Source organism: Schistocerca serialis, chromosome 4 (genome assembly GCF_023864345.2).
Source record: "Schistocerca serialis cubense isolate TAMUIC-IGC-003099 chromosome 4, iqSchSeri2.2, whole genome shotgun sequence".
In the NCBI taxonomy this organism is placed as follows: Eukaryota; Metazoa; Arthropoda; class Insecta; order Orthoptera; family Acrididae; genus Schistocerca; species Schistocerca serialis.
The window spans coordinates 420,588,467-420,605,540 of NC_064641.1; the positions used below are offsets into that span (position 1 = coordinate 420,588,467).

General features: G+C 41.3%; 1 protein-coding gene across 1 annotated transcript in view; it reads right to left on the bottom strand.

The window, feature by feature from the left end:
- The window catches only part of LOC126474503 (translation initiation factor IF-2-like), a 476,968-nt gene that overhangs the window by 120,408 nt on the left and 339,486 nt on the right, over nt 1-17,074 (bottom strand). The window lies entirely within an intron of this gene.

The window sequence follows — 17,074 nt, forward strand, 5'->3', positions numbered from 1 at the left end:
AAGCATCATTTACAATAATTTCAGAGGCAATAAGGATAGTTGCACTTCCCCCTTTTTCGATGCTTTATGATGCTTGCAATCTGGAAAATTAATTTATACAAAGGGAACAACGTCAGCATCCGATGGGTGAGAGGTCTGGACGACGTCCTAACCAGTGCAACAGTGGAAGGTAGGTCAGGAAAAGAAGGGTAATGTGAGGTCTTGTTGTATCGTATTGAAAGGTAACACCGAAATCTCGAAGATACCATGGCCACAGACAGTAACACGTCAGAAGTACAATGGCTGCTGCCAAATTACCGCCTTTTAACCAGAGGTGGTCAAGTCGTGTAGCCAACGGCTCACCATATCATCACGCCAAGTCTGAGCTCGCATGAAGATGTCGAATATAGTTTGGCAACACTGGATATCCTCTGAGATGCCCAAACACCGATACGTCCATCGTTATGCTGTATTAGAACAGAGACTCGTTTGGACAGACGACATAGTGTCGTTGGGCGCACCATTGTTGGCGCGCGCAGTCCGTGCTGCCCTGGAAGACCTTGTACTGTCCGTGTCGATAGTTGTCTTGCTGAAAACAAGCCCATTTCGTGGCTCAGTGTGCGCGTCGTGGCTTTATTATCGTATACGGCGTTGACTATGTCCCCCCTGCACCTGCTCATTCTATATTCACTGGACAGTCGTCGCATCTCGACCAACGCGCGCAGCAGCAGCAGCAGCAGCATCACAGAACGGTAAACCACACCTCGGTAGTGCACGATCCTGCTGCTGTCGAATTCCGACACGCGCTGGTAGATGCCTATGCTTGTTATACCAGGCATAACAGAATCATGTCACAGAGAGCCATTACAGAAATGTGGTTTCTGAATGGGGAACACACGACATAATCTACCTTAAACACACCCAATGTAGATGGTGTACTCTACCTACTTCGTGCGGCAGCGCAGAAATGCTTGTTATTTGCACATCCAAGCACGTACGACAACGCTTCATGTCAATTTGTTTCTTGCTTTCCATCTTCATTGTGTCAACATTTTAAGGCCAGCAGCGTTTATTTACTAGCATACCAGAAGATATCTTACAGTCAATGATATTCCACGGATAACTATGAACACTTCACAATCTGTTTACATCGTGTCAGCAATTTAAAAGAACACTAGTGCTTTACTAGCAAATGCAAAGTTTCAAGTTTGCTAAAATCATCTACACGAGTCTGTGTACCTTGCAGATCTTCCCAACAATTGACGGGTCGGCTGGTGGGCTATCCCTTATACGTCACAATAGGAAATGTGAGAAAACAGGCCTCTTCGTTCAAGTGAAGAAGATAAAGTTAACATCGCTCTCTTCATCCAATATGTTATCGACAAAGAACGTGCGGAACTATCACACGCGTTACTATTACCTAATTACGAGAAATATTCGACACACGTATGTCTTCGTGCCTTTGCGCTTATCAGCTTACAAGGTCCGTAGGGTCAATGGCTATTACAGAATTTTTTAAGAGTTAACGTGACTTTCATTACTGGCAGTTGTTGGTGTACGTGAAGAAATAAACTGATCTGGATGGATCGAATGACACGAACAGTGGTGCCCATTGAAACTGGTTCTCCCCAATGTCTGAGCAAGATAATAGAATAACACCTACAGCTGAGTCATGCTTGGAGATCACTACTTTATTCAAATCATCTTCTGGTTCTGAGCGGTTTTACCTATCTAATGCAAGGCTGAAGAGGTGACCTTCGAGGACACAAAACATGCATAGATACAAACAGAAGCACGTGACTGATCAGATCAGGATATACCACAAACCTCTGACTATTATATCGATCCAACACGTTAACAATACACCGGAGGCTGGGAATGGGTCCAAACGATTGTTAGGCAACATGAATGAAGCAGCTAATACTGCTATTTATTTCAGTTTCTGGTGACTGATATAATCGTTTTCCTAGAGACTTTATCAGTTCTCTCTTCATTCACCCTGCCTTCAAAATAAACATAGGATTATCGACACCCTCTAAAGGCAAGAAATCACGATGCTTCGCTTGATGGGCACTTTGAGGAGTTTCAAACAATAATCTGGCTATGCTATTCCCCAAATATTCAAACGTTTGGGGGACATAATCGAGACATTTTTCACAGTAAAAAATTGTCCTTCACAAATACGTGGGAATTTTGGATAGTTAAGGATAGAACTGTCCAATATTTTTGACCCTGCCTTTTTATTTTGGACACAAATCACTATCATCTGGTCGACTGCTCTTCGACATAACTAGGCGGGAATAACTAGATAGGAAGCTACTACACGATGTTTTTAGGATCACATGGAGGGGGGAAAAAAGAACACGAACATGTAGAAAAGATTCTATTTTGAGATGACAGGTCTTCTAATACGTATGACATCGTGTTGACATCCACGATGAAAATCTTGACACCGAGTAAGCGTGAACGTGCAATCGAAGCAGCTAAATTGATCTGTGATGTCAATCTGTTCAGACAGACCGCATCCGTTGTTTAAGGATTAGGCAGACTGAACCACATGTAACAGTGAGTTGGTTGATATGGGGGAGGGGGGGGGGAGCAGGAGGTTAAAGGACTAAACAGCAAGGGGGTCAGTCACACGATCGAACAGTGGTGCATCCAGAAGTAGAGACGTCCACCAGAACGTGACCTGATCTAGACAGGGGATTCCTATCAGTGCAAGCGAAAAGGCTAAAAACGTAACGGACATATTTTGTGGCGTCTGCAACAAAAGCGTGGTGAACAAATAGGAAAGGGCGTCTCCAGGGATCTGTAAGTGACAGGAAACGTTCCACCCGGATCCATTACAGTCAAGAGCGCCCACTTCCATAGAGTGTGACGCCTAGAATAGAAAATTGAGTGGGGCAGAAAGGAAGTAAACCGAATCTAAAAGCGATTAAAACAGGCTAAAAGAGGGCTGAAGGAGTGGCCTGGACAAGGAGATGGGGTTGGGGACGGGTAATGCACTTCCTGTAGTCTGCTTATGAAAATTATTCGATTTACACATTCGGATATGGTGGAAATGGTCTAATTTCATTTATATATGGCAGGGAACAAGGGCATTAATTTCGTAGCGGGCTATGATATTGATGTGGCGTTATGATCAGTGGATAGGCGGTTGCGAACCTCTCGCTTAGGCATTTCGCTCACACAACATCAACTCACACATTCCAAAACCAATCCTCTCAATCCTCAGAAGAGTGTATATTATTATAAAACTTCCACATAGATTGAAACCGTGCTTCGGGTTGGACGTCAAATCGAAACCCTGATTATCGGCGGTATTTGCTTCAACTGAAAGAGCCATCGTATCCTAAGCGAGATCATACCTCTTAAATATCATTTTAAAAAATCTATTTGATACGAAGAAAAACGAATTCTGAACATTTGCGTGCAGTCATGAACGCAGCGCAACAAGCTACAGCGTAAAAAGATGTGCACGTCTTCACTGTTTTCCTCCATCGTTGAAAGAAAGTTTTACACACGGTACTTTGGGAGTCTGTCCGCATACGGTACAGAGCACAGACACAAGCGAAAACACACTGTCTGAAAGCCAGCCTCATGAAAGGGCTTACGATACGAGCCACTTTGCGGATAACAACAAAGACGCCTCGCCGCCTTATCTCAGACGCGGCCGTGCCCGTTATCTTTAACGTATCTGAGGGCAGTAGGACAGATGATGATAACGCTGCTGCTCGAAGACAGGTATCGCCTAACTGCTCTCTCCAAGCCGCTCCCTTACGTAGAAATAACTGGTTTCCTGATGTCGATATGAGTCAGCCTTATGTCGTCAATGTAATTCCTCTGCTTCCCACATCCTACCTCACGTCTACCAGGACCCCAATTTGAGCCAATCTATTGTAACGGGCCTTTGTTGTTTCTACTTTACACGAACAACTATGAACTCTGTCTTTCTTTTGCTATAGCTACTTCTGCTTTCCACTGTGTTACAATTCCTTTCAAGTGTTCTATGTATCCTTCACTAAACTCTCTTTACCAAACATGTGCCGTTATGCGAACATAAAGTAAAATATGTAGAATGCATGGTTAGAAGGAAGTCAAGGCATGATGAGCCTCATGTGATCAGGATAAATAAATAAAACATACAAAAAATAGAAATAACATGCACTGGGTAATTTACTGGTGCAAAGAGAGTTATTTACTGTAACCACAGCACATAACACGGCGACGTGTTCGAAGAATTACCTGTATCACAGTCGCGTTTACACACTTTCAGCTGTTTCCCGGTGTCTTATTATTTTGGTCCTCCTCAGAAAGTTACGATACTGGGATGGGGCCGTGTGATGATACGTGTATATAGCGAGCTCCACTATAATAAAACTGATTTTACTACAACGACTTATCATTAAAGCAGCATCGGGGACATATACTACACAGCACACTAAAAATCGACTGTAAGAAACTGTGACAACTACGCTATGTTCATGTGATCTTTATTTCAGAGAGCACTTGCTCAATGCCGCTATTACCACCAGAAAGCTACATTTCCACCTGAACATTGAACTGGAGAGTGAAATATCCTCCATAATTGTTACACTATTTACCTTCAGGACAAGGTTTTAATAGCGAGGTTCATTTACGTTTCGAAAGTTAGACAATTTTTATTCCTTTCTCAGAAAACACAAAATTTCGCTGCCTTTAAGTAAGTAACGTGTCGTTGCATTATTCTATTTTTAAGGTGAAAAATTCTGTTTTTGCTATTGAATATTTTTATCTGTTAAGTTTTCGAGGGTACTGATGTGGCCGGCAACCGTCCATATCACGCCTCCCGCTCCCTCCCTCAACGACATCGACATCCCCAGCTCCTCCTCCTCCTCACGCTGTCAATGGTTTTTCAGCCTTCATATTCAGCCGACTGAATATTCCCATTGTAAAGCATATTTATCACGCAGACGAACGTAAACACTTTAAACGGTCTAGCAGTGTTTCTTATATCAATCTAAAACCGAACATTTACCATGCCCGTGGACTCCTGAAGCGCACCCCTACTCAAAGGTGTAATACTTGCTTCTAACACAATACCATCATTTATTCGATTTATTCATTTCTTCAAACCTCCACAAATCTGGAAACCGGAGACACATGCTGCTACTACTGTTGTGACAGTTTCAAACAAATGAGGACAGCTCAATGTTTTCGAAATGTTTACTGGCAGTAATTTTTAATTGTAATTTGTCAAGGAACAAGAGTGGCAGGATGTTTATAGTGCCGATAACATAGATGATAAATATAGTGCTTCCCTTAACACATTTATCATGCTCTTTGAGAGCTGCTTTCCATTAGGACATTCTAAACGGGGTACTAGCAGTAATAGGCAGCCCGGGTGGCTGACTAATGTGATAAGGATATCTTGTGAAACAAAGCGGTAATTATATCAAAATGTTAGATGTAGTCACAATCAAGCTACAGTAGCCCACAACAAACAGTATTTTAAGATGCTTAAGAATGTTATTAGTACGGCAAAGAGTATGTGGTATGCAAATAGAATAGCTAATTCACAGGATAAAACTAAAACCATTTGGTCCGCAGTGAAGGAAGTATCTGGTCAGCAGCACAAGGTCGACGACAAAGTCAGTTCGCAGTAAAAATATTTCTGTTACTGATAAATCAGATACGTGTACAGTATTTAACAATCATTTTCTGAGCATTGGTGGTGAATTAAACAAAAATTTAGTTTCTACGGGGAATCAAATAATTTTTTTGGCAAATGCCTTTCCGAGATTGATGTCTGAAATCGCCCTCTGTCATACAGACAAGAGGGAGATTGAGTCAATAATTAAATCACTGAAGACTAAGCACTCTCATGGTTATGATGGAGTGTCTAGCAGAATATTGAAGTACTGTGCTTCTCTTGTTAGCCCTGTATTTAGCCATATTTGTAATTTTTCCTTTAGGAATGGTCGGTTTCCTGAAAGATTAAACTACTCAGCAGTAAATCTGCTTCATAAAAAGGGAGAAAGGGACAATGTAGATAATTTTAGACCGATTTCTATGCCATCAGTGTTTGCAAAAGTTATTGAAAAGGCTATGTATGTAAAGGTAATTGATCATTTTATGTCTCACGATTTGTTATCAAATGTACAATTCAGCTTTAGAAATCGTTGAACAATTGAAAATGCTATATTCTCTTTTCTCTGTGACGTACTGGATGGGTTAAACTAAAGGTTTCGAACGCTTGGCATACTTTTTGATTTAACTAAGGCATTTGATTGTGTTGATCACAAATATTGCTCCAGAAGTTGGACCATTACGGAATATGGGGAGTACCTCACAATTGGTTCACCTCTTACGTCAGCAACAGACAACAAAAGGCCATTAGTCACAATGTTGAGAATGGCTGTGATGTGGGGGTCTGATTGAGGTACAGTCAAGTGGGGGTGCCCCAGGAAGCACTGTTGGGGCCACTCCTGTTCCTCATGTACATAAATGATGTGCCCTCTAGTACTACGGGTAATTCTAAAATGTGTTTGCTGATGACACTAGCTTGGTAATAAAGGATATTGTGTGCAACATTCGCTCAGTTTCAAATAGTGCAGTACGTGACCTAAGTTCATGGCTTGTAGAAAATAAATTAACGCTAAATCACAGTAAGACTCAGTTTTTACAGTTTTTAACACGCAATTCAACAAAATCTGACATTTTAATTTCCCAGAATGGGATAGATAGATAGATAGATAGTAAGCTATCGTGGAAAGCCCACGTTCAGGATCTTGTTCAAAGACTTAATACTGCCATTTTTACTATTCGAACGGTATCTGAAGTGAGTGATCGTTCGACACGAAAATTAGTCTACTTTGCTTATTTTCATTCGCTTATGTCATATGGTATTATATTTTGGGGTAATTCTTCCCATCATAAAAGGATATTTTTGGCTTAAAAATGGGCGATTTGGGCATTAAATGGTGTAAGTTCACGAACCTCTTGTCGACCCTGTTCACGAGTCTGGGTATTTTGACATTGGCCTATATATATATATATGCGCCTTACTGTCATATTTTGTTATTAATATTAGCTTATTCCCAAGAATAAGCAGCTTTCGCTTGGTTAATACTCGGCAGAAATCGAACCTGAATTTGGATCGGACTTCCTTAACTCTTGTGCAGAAAGGTGTGCAGTATACTGTTGCATCCATTTCCAATAAGCTACCACTCGAATTCTAAAATCTTAGCAGTAATCCACGCGGTTTCAAATCGAAACTGAACAATTTCCTCATGGGTCACTCCTTATATTCTGTCGAAGAGTTCTTTGAAAAATTAAGCTGATGCTTGTTGTATTGCTGACTGCGTATACTTATGGACTTTTTTCGGGTTCATAAACATTTGTTTTCATCTGTTATTACTTTTATGTCGTGATTTCATGTACTGACACGTTCAATGACCTGAGAGATCTGCTCCTCAATTTGGTCCTACGGAACTTAATGTGTAAATGAATAAAATAATAAAACCTAACTACAAAAACTTCAATGTTGTGCAACGATACAGTGTTTTGTGGATGCGATGATACGGTAGTCCAGAGAAGTGAAGATCGATATGAGTGGAAAGTGACTTTTATACAAAGAATGCGGAGGCTAGAATAGTAATAATGTTCCTGATGGGCGTGGGAGAAAGAGAGAGGGGGGGGTGGCCGGGGGGGGGGGGGGGCGGCGACGGTTTACTTGGGCAGAACGCACCCAGCCAGTGACGTCATTCGCCACGCCTCTGCCTTGCCGCTGTTGCCTCTGACACAAGTGGATGCGTTTTGTTCATCTAAGATTACAAGTAACTGCCGAGAGCTAGACGTAGTTACAAAATTCTGAAGAGACTTATCTAAAATGAACGTAAACCACTCACGTAGCATAAGGTTCCTTAGATCATCTCAATCCTTAATCAGCGTTGCCTATGGGATTAATGAGCTTGGATTCTGAAACTTGGTTCAATATTGTATTTTCCACATACATTAAGCTTTGTTAGACGTGCAAGTCACAACAATTAACAGAAAGGAAAGTCTTTGACGGAACATGAGTCACAGCACTAAGCTCTTCCCTGTAGTCTGTTACACGCGCACCGAATCGCATGTGTACATTTTTCCACTATGAAAGTACGATTATTACAAGAAGTGTACCTTTGTTCCTCGTCTAATTTAGGAGTTTCAACCAGTGACAGCAAAAGAACACAGTGAAACTATCAATCTGTTCTTACCTGATATCAGGTTTTGCAATAGCTCTGTTACATCTCTACGGACATTCGCACAACTTATCAACTGCAACTGTTTACTGGTGCATAGATTAGTGTTGAGCTCAACTGCTCTTTACTGAAATTTACTATAGGAAAACATTACGCCCTTTAAAAAAACAGACGTGTTTGTGCGAACGGGGGAGTTCAAAACGTAAAAAACTTTCAATAAGAAACTTTTCTAGTTTACGATTATATATTCGCCATTTTCGTCATATATTTTGTTTTCGGGGATTAGTGAGTAATATTAAAACTGTTGAAACATACATCGTACAGAAAAAGCACCAAAACTGTTAGATGATCTGATGTTCAAGACAAAAGAAAACAACTGTAACACGAGAGGCAATTAAAAGCCTTTCGTCTGTACTGGTATCCTAATTTTCAGCAGACAGTCAATAATATATAATTAATTAGAGCTACCGAAGTGGCAAAAATCCTGAAAACATTAACAAAAGTTAGAAATTACTGCTGTGCGTAGTTCATCCTGCAGAGTTTACCATTGTATTCCAATCAAACACGTTAGTCCGTAAGTACTTGCAAGGCACGAAATTTGTTGAGAACACAGATACCTTGTGTAATAATTCATAGATTCTAGCATATTTTAAAAAACGTTGTTTAACCGGTAAGATGACAAACTGAAATAAACACTTAAAAAATTAAGTCGGAATAGAAATTTCGCTTTTTAACAAAACAATTAAGATCTGGAAAAACATGTCGCTCGTAAGAACCTGGTGGCTTACGTGTTATGCCAGAACATTTATGCAATACAATGCATGCAGCCGCTAACATCTTTTCCATAACACTAAAATTAGCCATACCAAGGTAAGATTTCGATAGTAGTATTAAGTTACTGTACTGTACTTGCCTTTTGGTCTTTCCAGTGATTTCTCGCACAAATTCCTTCACTTGATGCATATAGCGAACACACGTACACAGAGGTTAATATGAGACGCGCTAAGATGGACGTAGTGTTACCGTGATGTTTCTCTGATGAAATCTCGCGTCGAACTGGCGGCAGTGTTACGCCGCGGAAATTTATCGCGATAATACAGATATACGAAAGATTGCTCGCAGATAACCAGACACTGTCATTTGCGTAGGGTGTAAACCAAAGTCAGTCGCTAGATAAACCACCTGGACCAAGTTTGCAACCTCAGGAACCGATTACCATCCTCACCTTCGACCACAACTGGTAAGTTGCCAACTAATGTTTGTTAATCAAGGAATTACGTACTCAATTGCATAATATCAGGTGTGGTCACTATTGCCAGCTGATGAAGCGTGTGCGTGGTATGACGACCGAACAATTATAAACTTGAAGATAAAGTAAACACAGAGCTTTGACCAAAACTTTTGTGTTAGTCCTTCGGAGAATAAAACAACTGCTAATAATTAAAATTTTCCCCTATGTTCTGAGTGCACGAATACTTCCATCCTCTTTTGATCCACATTTACATGTAAGTTTTGCAAATCATCTTTCTGCATGTGTGGCACACGCCATTCATAACTGATGTGCGGGACGAACTACAACCGGTTAGTCTCCATGTTGTGGCCATCAACCCGAAGAATGGTTTGATGCTCTCTCCATGTTAGTTTATCCCCCTCCTCTTCCCTGCCTAAATGCCGCGACCTACATGCATGGAATGCCCTCTCACTGCATTCAACTCTTGTGCTTCATAAGAGACTTTGTAACCAGTTTATGTTAAATAACAAATTCCTCTATTCCACAATTGCTTTTTCTCACTATTCGCTGTCTTCCCTACTTCGGACATCAGTTATTTTGCTGTCCCATTAACGAAACTCATCTACGACTTTGACTGTCACGTTTCAAAATCTATTTCCTTCAGTACCACTTAACCCTGCGTTACTACTGTGTTCGTTTGACCACCGTTGCTACAAGGCGTCTCAGTCTGATTTGTTAAGGATAGCGAGCACAATAGGGCTTCACATTGACGTAGGTTGTCTAGATGAAGTAAACAAACACGTTTTGCTTTGGGTTTGAGGAAACTGTTGTCGTTTATTACTTTGTTGTTTTGTTGTGTTGTGTTGTAATCTTCAGTCCAGAGACTGGTTTTATGCAGCTCTCCATGCTACTCGATCCTGTGCAAGCTGCTTCATCCCCGAGTAACTACTGCAACCTACATCCTTCTGAATCTGCTTAGTGTATTCATCTCTTTGTCTCCCTCTACGATTTTTACCCTCTACGCTGCCCTCCAATACTAAATTGGTGATCCCTTGACGCCTCAGAACATGTGTTACCAGCCGATCCCTTCATCTAGTCAAGTTGTGCCACAAATTTCACTTCTCCCCAGTTCTACTCAATACCTCCTCATTAGTTATGTGATCTACCCATCTAATATTTAGTATTCTTCTGTAGCACCAAATTTCCAAAGCTATTCTCTTCTTGTCTACATTATTTATCGCCCACATTTCACTTCCATACATGGCTACACTCCATACAAATACTTTCAGAAACGAATTCCTGACACTTAAATCTATACTCGATGTAAACAAATTTCTCTTCTTCAGAAACGCTTTCCTTGCCATTGCCAGTCTACATCTTATATCCTGTCTATTTCAAACATTAGTTATTTTGCTCCCCAAATAGCAAAACTCATTTACTAGTTTAAGTGTCTCATTTCCTAATCTAATTCAATTGATTTAATTCTACTACATTCCATTATCCTCATTTTGCTTTTGTTGATGTTCATCTTATAACATCTTTTCAGGACCCTGTCCCTTCCGCTGAACTCCTCTTCCAGGTCCTTTGCTGTCTCTGACAGAATTACAATGTCATCAGCGAACCTCAAAATTTTTAGTTATTCTCCATTGATTCTAATTCCGACTCCGAATTTTTCTTTCGTTTCCTTTACCGCTTCCTCAATATACAGATTGAGTAATATCATCGGGGAGAGGCTACAACCCAGTCTCACTCCGTTCCCAACCACTGCTTCCCTTTCATGTCCCTCGCCTCTTGTAACTGCCATCTGGTTTTTGTACAAATTGTAAATAGCCTTTCGCTCCCTGTATTATACCCCTGCTACTTCAGAATTTGAGAGAGAGTATTCCAGTCAACATTGTCATAAGCTTTCTCTAAGTCTACAAATGCCAGAAACGTAGGTTTGCCTTTCCTTAATCTTTCTTCTAAGGTAAGTTGTATGGTCAGTATTGCCTCAGGTGTTCCAATATTTCTACGGAATCCAAACTGATCTTCCCCGAGGTCGGCTTTTAGCAGTTTTTCCGTTCGTCTGTAATGGATTCGTGTTAGTTTTTTGCAGCCATGACTTATTAAACTGATAGTTCGGTAATTTTCACATCTATCACCACCTGCTTTCTTTGGGATTGGAATTATTATATTCTTCTTGAAGTCTGAGGGTATTCCATCTGTCATATACATCTTGCTCACCAGATGGTAGAGTTTTGTCAGGGCTGGCTCTCCCAAGGCTATCAGTAGTTCTAATGGAATGTTGTCTATTCCCGGGGCCTTGTTTCGACTTAGATCCGTCAGTGCTCTGTCAAACTCTTCGCGCAGTATCACATCTCCCATTTCATCTTCATCTACATCCTCTTCCATTTCCGTAATATTGCCCTCAAGTATATCGCCCTTGTATGTACCCTCTATATACGCCTTGCACATTTCTCCTTTCCCTTCTTTGCTTAGGACTTGGTTTCCATCTGAGCTCTTAATATTCATATAAGTGGTTCTCTTTTCTCCAAAGGTCTCTTTAATTTTCCTGTAGGCAGTATCTATCATACCCCTAGTGATATATGCCTCTAGATCCTCACATTTGTCCACTAGCCATCCCTGCTTAGCCATTTTGCACTTCCTGTCGATCCCAGTTTTGAGACGTTTGTATTACTTTTTGCCTGCTTCATTTACTGCATTTATATATTTTCTCCTTTCATCAATTAAATTCAATATTTCTTCCGTTACCCAAGGGTTTCTACTAGCCCTCGTCCTTTTACCTACTTGATCCTCTGCTGCCTTCACTACTTCATCCTTCAAAGCTACCCATTGTTCTTCTATTGTATTTCTTTCCCCCATTCCTGTCAATTGTTCCCTTATGCTCTCACTGAAACTCTGTACAATCTCTGGTTCTTTCAGTTTATCCAGGTCCCATCTCCTTAAATTCCCACCTTTTTGTAGTTTCTTCAGTTTTAATCTACAGTTCATAACCAATAGATTGTGGTCAGAGTCCACATCTGCCCCTGGTAATGTCTTACAGCTTAAAACCTGGTTCCTAAATCTCTGTCTTACCATTATATAATTATCTGAAACCTTCTAGTATCTCCAGGGTTCTTCCATGTATACAATCTTCTTTCATGTTTCTTGAACGAAGTGTCAGCTGTGATTAAGTTATGCTCTGTGCAAAATTCATCCAGGCGGCTTCCTCTTTCAGTCCTTACCCTCATTCCATATTCACCTACCTAGTTTCCTCTCTTCTTTTTCCTACTATCGAATTCCAATTACCCATGACTATTAAATTTTCGTCTCCCTTCACTATCTTTTATCTCATCATACATTTCATCAATCTCTCCGTCATCTGTAGAGCTGGTTGGCATATAAATTTGTACTACTGTAGTAGGCGTGGGCTTCGTATCTATCTTGGTCACAATAATGCGTTCACTACTGTGTTTGTAGTAGCTTACCCGCATTCCTATTTTTTTTTTCATTATTAAACCTACTGCTGCATTACCCCTGTTTGATTTTGTATTTATAACCCTGTATTCACCTGACCAAAAGTCTTGTTCCTCCTGCCACCGAACTTCACTAATTCCCACTATATCTAACTTTAACCTATCCATTTCCCTTTTTAAATTTTATAACCTACCTGTCCGATTAAGGGATCTGAGATTCCACGCTCCGATCCGCAGAACGCCAGCTTGCTTTCTCCTGATAACGACGTTATCCTGAGTAGTCCCCGCCCGGAGATCCGAATGGGGGACTATTTTACCTCAGGAATTTTTTTTTTCTATTTTTCCCAAGAGGACGCCATCACCATTTAACCATACAGTAAAGCTGCCTGCCCTCAGGAGAAATTACGGCTGTAGTTTCCTCTTGCTTTCAGCCGTTCGCAGTACCAGCACAGCAAGATCGCTTTGGTTAGTGTCACAAGGCCAGATCAGTCAATCATCTAGACTGTTGCCCCTGCAACTACTGAAAAGCCTCCCCACCCACGCCAAGGCCGATGGTTCATTGGGGGGGGGGGGGGGGCTATTACTACGTGAGGAAATTACACAGTGATTCTAACATTTACATACTGTACAGGACAAAGATGGTTACACAATGTGTGTCATAGCACACGAAGAAGAACAATGTAAGCTATGATGACCAAACTCAGGTATGAATAGCTGAGTGGAAAACATGTACGAAAACGTTGCAAGTAAACGGAGAGTCTCCACAATGTCTTTTCAACATACTGTTTCCACATGTCGTTTTACCACTCCAGGGCACTATGTGCAGTCTTTATAAAATAAACTTGAGTGGTTTTTGAAACACAAAAACTTAGAGAATTTGTAAGAAATATATTGCGTTTTTCTATCTTCACACCCGTAGCACCGTCCTCTCTTAGACACCGTACTCTGGTTCACACTCCCACCGTCTTGCTGTTCGAACCCCGCCAGTCTGTTGACAGATCTTTTGATTCCATACATTCCATAAGCCGTGTTTTATTTTTGTTGACGTCCGTCTTACAACGGCTTTTCAAGACATTATCCATTTCACTGAACTGCTCTTACAGATCCTGTGTAGAGTGTGACAATTACAATATCTTCAGCAAGCGTAAAGGTTTTTATTTCTTCTGTCTGAATTACAGTTCCCTTTCTGAAGTTCTCCATGGTTTCTTTCACAGTTTGCTCAATGTGCCAATTGAATAATATCGGTGACAAACTGCAAATCTGTCTCACTCCCTCTTTCCTATGCTTCCCTTCCACGTCCTTCGATTCTTACTACTGCGTTCCGATTTCTGCACAAGGCGTAACTAATCTTGCGCTCCCTGTATTTATCCCTATTAACTTCAATATTTGAAACAGTGTAGTCCACTTTGCAAAAGCGTCCTCTCAATCTATAAATACCACGAACGTAGGTTTGCCTTTCTTCAGTCCAAGATACGCCATAGGGTCAGTATTGCCTCATGTTTTCCTAGATTTCTCAAAAAGCCCTAACAGATCTTCCCCAGGGTCGGCTTCCACCAGTTTTTCCATTCTTCTGTAAATAATGTGTAAATATTTTACAACCATAACTCATGGAACTGACAGTTCGTTAGTATTCATACCTGTCAGTTGAGAATAGTTTCGCTTACCTCATATCATTCATACCAGGAGGAATAATTTCGTCATTCGTGGCTTTCTCAAGGATCTTAAAAATTTTGTTTATTGGTTTGTTGGATGTTAAAGGGACCAAACTACGAGCTCATCGGTCCCTTCATCATGTGTGTCTCTAAACAGGAAGCAAATATTGAGTGACCTGACTAAGCAAAATACAGTAAAATAGAGAGAAAGTCGTGGAGAGCCAGGAAGGGAGTGAAGGGGGATAAGGGGGCGGGCGGCTCTGGCCAAGCTGCAGCTGGAGGTCCTCGGAGGATGACAGTGCTGGCGCGATGCAGAGGGTGCGTCTCCCACCGCATATCTCACCGTCCGTTACTCCAAGAAAACGCACAGATAACATGACAAAAGTTTAGGAAAGAGAAAACATTGAAAACGCTTCTACACAGTATTTCCACTTCCACAGACAAGCGAGGTAATCTCTGTCGACTTACTTTCCCAACGTTCTGAATGTAGTTCCACAGAAATCGTTGAACACTTGTTTTGTATTCCGTTATTTCCCCCGTATGTAATATTGCCCTATAAAAGTTTAAGTGTCTTAACTAGCTCTATGATGTGATTGTCAATTTTGATCTTAACTCGCATAGGCTGGTGTCCTTCAAATGCCATTTATTTTGTCTTCGTAACTGATGTGCAGTCTGTATTCTCTGGTTATTTTACTTAAAGTAAAAACAGCTTCTTGTACCTCATTTTCATTCTAACTTATAGTTATTTGGCCGTCACCAAACTGCAGTGTACTAACAACTGCATTGTTAATTTTAAATTTTTTATTGTCTGCGCCAAAGTTTCGGTTGCATCATCGATATATAGACGGTATTTGTTTTAACTGCGAACAAATAAATATTTCGAAACACACACATCTTATTGTTACATGGAAATTTATCCCCGAAGTGTCATGCAAGGTATTTTATAATGTAATATACACATCTCAAGTCAATGTTGTCTATTCTTTAACGCTGCATCATAACTGCAGACGATTGCTCATCAAATTACTACGTCTCTTTCTTCCTTTTTTTATTACGGTGTGTGTGTGTGTGTGTGTGTGTGTGTGTGTGTGTGTGTGTGTGTGTGTGTGTGTGTGTGTGTGTGTGGCTGGGAGGGGGGGCTGGCTCGCGCAACGGTGAAGTTTACCTAAAATACTCAGGAGGAGTCATAAACGAGTTCAGAGCTGAAAGCGTCCTCTGGAACAGGCAGCAGATGGGGGGATCCTCCATGTACCACCTCAGTGCTGCAGGTAATTTGGAGCAACTTATCAGCCACAAATCTCTATTGTGTCAGACACTGGAAACAGTCCTTTTCAGAAGGTAAGATGTGAAGACAGGCGCAGCCGCGGAAACGGCTAAGCGTGAGTGTGGCTGTCTCTCTGCAGTCACGCCATCAAAGAGTACTCGTTTAAAATCATAGTACCAGGCACTCTAATTGTGTCACAATAATTATTTCTGTAAAAGGCACTCTTACCCATGCATAAGCCCTTCAGGTGGCTGGAGTTAGAAACCTGTCACGGATTGCGGAGATTTTCTACCTTCCTCCCCGTGCCAAACCATCATTGGTTAACCACAGAAAAATCTGTGAGAGTAGGTGTGTGTTCAACTGATTTACGAAATTATTATTTGTTGGAGCTCGCAAGGTCAGCTGCAATTGGCCAGCGAGATTCCTACACTGGCAGCAATAGCCGACTTGCTTCGAGTTGCGGCAGACAACACTTGGGTGCCAGGCGACGGAAGAGGGCAGACTTGCTGCTGGGGGCTGTAAGAGAACACGCTTGCTGCCGAGGCGTCACACAGGAGGATTTCTCCGTGTCAGAACTGGGTACAACGGGCGAGCAGGACTCAGTATTCCCGGTCGCCACTGCCACTGTCTTCCACAATCACACCGTACAGGAGTGGTGAGAACGAGCTGGCGACGCAATCACCAGATCGAGGAGGACGCGAGGCTGGCTAACTTTTATAAGGGCTCATCTGCAAAGTTTTAACGTTCGGAGCCAGTTAGTTGCTTCTATTGTGCACTTTGGTGATTCTTTTGGTTTCCGTACTTGTTTTTCTGGGTTCTTTAAACCCAAACCATTCTTGCAGTTGCAGTCATTGCCGTATCCGCGATACAGTTCGTGTGTCGAGCCTACCCTCCTGTACCAAAGCTAGATTTCATACTTATAACCTTTTGTCGACTAAATAGATCTTTTTATACTAATCTCAGTGCGTAATTCATATGTTTGTTGCTTTATGCTGATAAACCAAATTGTTACAGTGACTGCTTCTTTCTTTTGTCGTTCAGATGAGCCCCCTCATTAATGTATCCACATGTGGTGTGATACCCATACTTTCATGCTTAATTTTGTCACCCTAGAGTTTTTCCTTCGATAAAATATTTGCGTTGCGCGACATTGTTTTTCTTAAATTTGCGCAATCTTATGCGGAGCTGTAGGACACCATGGATCGGCTATAGCATCTGAGGGGCACGCTGAACAGTTCAACTGACACCTCACAGAATGAAAAAAAAAGTTC